This window comes from Thamnophis sirtalis, unplaced genomic scaffold, assembly GCF_051295495.1.
Source record: "Thamnophis sirtalis isolate CommonGarterSnake01/CBP01778 unplaced genomic scaffold, rThaSir2_p1.2 scaffold_3, whole genome shotgun sequence".
Lineage (NCBI taxonomy): Eukaryota > Metazoa > Chordata > Lepidosauria > Squamata > Natricidae > Thamnophis > Thamnophis sirtalis.
In genome coordinates this window covers 45,744,949-45,749,594 of record NW_028261383.1, presented here as the reverse complement: position 1 = coordinate 45,749,594, position 4,646 = coordinate 45,744,949, and positions in this window count along the sequence as shown.

Genomic DNA, 4,646 nt, shown 5'->3' with positions numbered 1-4,646 from the left:
TCAATGTCCTCAATTTTCTTCTCTCTTTGTTCATCATTTTCTTCAATTTTTGTAGTCTATCCTCATATTTCATCATCACTTATTGAATATTTTCATTTTTTTCTCTATTTTCTCTATCTTTTGCACTATATTTTCTGTTCATTGTTCTATCATCTCAATTCTCTTTTCCATATTCTCTACTCTCTTTTCAACAGTTTCTAATCTCTTTTCAATGCTCTTTGCTCTTATTTGTAGTTTTTGTATTCCTTGCATAATCGCCTCTAATGTTACCCCCTTGTCTTTTTCCTGATGAAGCATCGTCTCTATTGATCTTTGTCCTCATGCAGATAAAGAAGAGGAGGTTGTTGTTGCAGAGCCAATGGTTGTTATTTTTTTGCTCATCTTCAAATTCTTCTGTATTTTAGTCCACCTAATATGAGGTGCAATTGTAATCCCAAGTGACCATGGGGAGGTAAAAAACAACAACAATAAAAGGTGTTAAGGGGCAACAGAAAAAGCCAAAGAAAAAAAAGGAATATACAATAATAAAAAACCAGGAAAAGTAAAAATCTTTAATCTCTTATATGCCCTTATCCAATTGGTTCCAATTAGGAAGGAAAAAAAGGAAAAAAACAAAAATGAGCAAAAGGAACAATCCCAAAATAAAAATTGAAATATGAAAATGCAAAAATTATGAAAAGGAAAAAGAAAAAAGAAGTGTTTACGTTCTCCCATAGTCCAATTCAATTGAAACAAGATAACAGATGACTCAGAAAAAAAAATGAAAAGAAAAAGGAGACAGAAAGAAGTCACAGCTTCCATAACAGGGAAAAGGTCAAGGTCGTCCCCCCCAGTAAGTGCATTTTATACTCCCAAAAATACGGTACATGAATAAATAAAATTGACTCCCTGCCCATGAAGAGCAAGCAACCTGAGTGTTAGTTCATCCCATTCTGTGCACAACATGTTACAGAATGTATTCAGCATCCAGATGCCCCAGTCATCCTTCATATCCTTTATATCACAGGTTATATTAGACTTTTATGCCACCATTTTCTTTGGTCAACTCAACACAGTTTATTTCCTCAATACTCCCACTTCTATTTTCCCCAGCCCAGCAATCCTATGAGGAGGGTTGGATTGAGAGAGTGTGACTGGCCCACAGTCACTCAGCTGGCCTCTGTGCTAAGGGAGGACTAAAAATTAAACTGACATTCATATTTTCTTCTCTCTCTCTCTCTCTCTCTCTCTCTCTCTCTCTCTCTCTCTCTCTCTCTCTCTCTCTCCCTCCCTCCCTCCCTCCCTCCCTCCCTTCCCCCCTCTCTCTCCTTTGTCCTGGTATTTCCCCCCCCCATGATTTTGAAGCTTTTTCTGTCAAATTATTGAAGATGTGGAGTATTTTAAAAAAGCTATTAACTATTATTTCTCTTTCCATAGATTTCGTTCTGAATGACTTAATCCCTATTCTGCATAGGACTTCCTAAGGGGGGAGTTATATGTAACCTTTGAGAAACATGTTGCTAAGTTTCCACATGGATCTTGTTATAATATGATATGGAGATGAAAAAGTAGGGTTGACTGCCTAGAAAAAAAATATTCTCATGCTTTAAAGCAACCTGATTCTGTGGTTAACAAAGGGAGTTTGGCAAGAACCCCGTGTTTTGGAACTAACACAAGATTAGGCACACAGTCCAATTTCTACACAATCCAGTTAAGCTGATGGGTAGAGAGGGAAAAAAACCACATTCAATTAGAAGACTTGTTGTGCTTTGCAAAGCCTTAAACATCTGCCTGGTGTGAGGCTTATTTCCCTTTGTTCTGTCTGAAGATGAATTGCTGGATTAGTTCCACTCCAAAAGTTCAATGCATAACTAAACATACCTATGATGACTTGAGGATATCCATTCAGTAGGGAACTTTGCAACTTAATAGTGAATGGGAATAAAAGGAACTCCCTTGTGACTGCGGTGCACCCATGTGTAAAATCTTGAGCTGTCATTTCAGCAGCATGTCAGTGTGTCAGCAGCAAACCTGCTTCTGGTAAGCTGAAATGATAGAAGGAGCCATACTTCTTGCAAAGGAGTTTCAAACAATATAACAATTGGAGGGCTTTTTTTTCTTTTTGGCAGATATTGGCTTTGCAAAATGTTTTGCATTTGTGTGAATTTTGTTTTGGACAAGGCATCCCAGTTGGGAAAAGTTGACAGAAACCAAACATTGAGTTAGTTATCAGTGAAAAGATTTAGTTAATGTTTAGTTAAATTATATTTTAATCTTATTTAGTTTTAATTTTTTAGAGTTTCATATAACCACTTTTATACATGTGCTATTTTATTTGATTACTAGCCAATAACCCAGCATTGCCCGGGTATTTATTTATAGGAGGAAAATGTCCAGATCAAATGTAATGCCTAATGTTGGAATTTCCCCCTTACCAGAGGGAGCCCCTTTGTGGAGTACTGTGATGCTGTTACCATGTCAACTCCACTGAGCTGTGCAGTAGAAGCCAGTATGGCACAACAGGCTGTATCGTAACAAAACACACACCCTGAGAAGTATTAGGGATGTATTCCCCCCACCACAGTATTTTTCTCCAGAATGTAAGTCAAATACAGCACAAATACAACATATATATATATATATATATATGTATGTATGTATGTATGTATGTATGTATGTATGTATGTATGTATCTATGTATCTATGTATCTATGTATCTATGTATCTATGTATCTATGTATCTATGTATGTATATTGCAGACTCATTTCTGGGGAGATGGATAGCTATATAAATTTAATATTTTTATTATTATAAAAAGCCAATATCAGCTAAGGAACTGGAGATTGTGATTTCACATTGTTATATATATATATATATAGTAATGTTGTATGCATGTTTTTAAATGTGTTCTTATTTACCTTTTGTATAACCTTCTCTTTCCTTTAAGAAGATTTCAGTGCAGGTCTTACTGTATGCAAATATTCCAATCCAAAACGAATAAAAATATCAAATTCATAAAACATTTCTTATCCCCATGGCAGAAAAATCAATAGACTGTAAATCTACTTTGGAAAGAACTTCAGTTAAATACTTCACATGCACCCGGAAAGTTCTCTAGCCAACTTACATTACACTTATTTTAAAGTAATTATATGGAGGATCATGTTTTACAGGTAGTTCTTGACCATTTGTTTAGAAACCTTTCAAATTTACAACAGAGCTGAAAAAGGGGGACTTACAACTGGTCCTCACACGTATGATTAGCATGGCCACTTATACTTACAGCCTGGTCACATGATCAAAATTTAGGTGCATGGCAATCAGCACATATTTACAATGGTTGCAACATCCTGGGGTCACACAATCACCTTTTGCGACCATTTCCAGCCAGCTTGTGACAAGCAAAATCAATGGGGAAGCCAATAGATCACGGATTGCCTAGTTTGGAGATCCTCAATGTTTTCAGTTTTGCATACCAGCGCGAGGGAGGGAGAAGGCATGGTTATGCATGAGTGGTGGGCAAGCATGTGCCCATGCAGCTCTATTTGCATAAATGGAGGGCTTCTGTGGCCCAATCCTGGGCTGCAGCTCGGGGATTGTTGACCCCTGCTCGAGTTGGTGCTATCTAACCACTCCTACTAAATTACAAATATTTTGATAACATTGAACCGTAATCTCTATCCACCAGAGTGTCTTTTTTCCCCCTTGGCTGGCAGAGAATGAGTCAAGAACAATATCTTCCACATAATAGCATTCAGGTAACTAATCACTGACTAACCATGAAAGAGTTTCTGTCACAACATACAGTACATGAATAGGAACATGCTATTAGCTTTATTGTGGGCTGATAGGCAAATGTCAAGTTTTTATAGCAGCTTATGTATAGTACAATGCATGTACTGCATGCAGAATATATCATGAACAAATGTCATTTAGAAGAGTATTATTCATATATATATATATATATATATATATATATATATATATATATATATATATATATATATATATATATATATATATATATACTGTATGTGTGTGTATGTATGTATGTATGTATGTATGTATATATATATATTGTGTGTGTATGTGTATGTGTATGTATATATATATATATGATTGCAACTGGGAATGACAAAATCTCATAATGAAAACATTATTTAGGAATGACACTTCATGACTGGGAAATGGGTTTTGGGGTTTTAATGTCTTCTCCATTGAGCAGAAAGCTCTTGAATTTCTCGGCTTCAGAATAAATGAAGAGGCTTTCTGAAAGCCCAGTGAAACCCACAAAGAAAAAAGGAGGAAAGCAAAGGACTGAAGCTAGAATCGGAATCATGGAAAATGCATCTCAGAAGCACTGGGAATTGTTTAAAAAAATACCCTTTGATTAGAATAGCAACAAAAATGCTAATCTGCAATTTAAGAGGAAAGCTTCCAAAGTAGCTCACAAATAGCATGAATTATTCAGAGGCAGGTTATTATTTTTCCTCTGTTATTTTGCATATGATTGAAGCTTCAAACCTGGCGCAAATGCACAAATTCAGCTTAGTGCCAAAGTGGGAAGAGAGACATGTAAGAGTCTCTAGCATGGATTTTCAATTCTCTTTAGTCCCAATAAACTAAGGTAGTTTGACCTTCTGTGAGCTGCTCCACTTCGACTCTA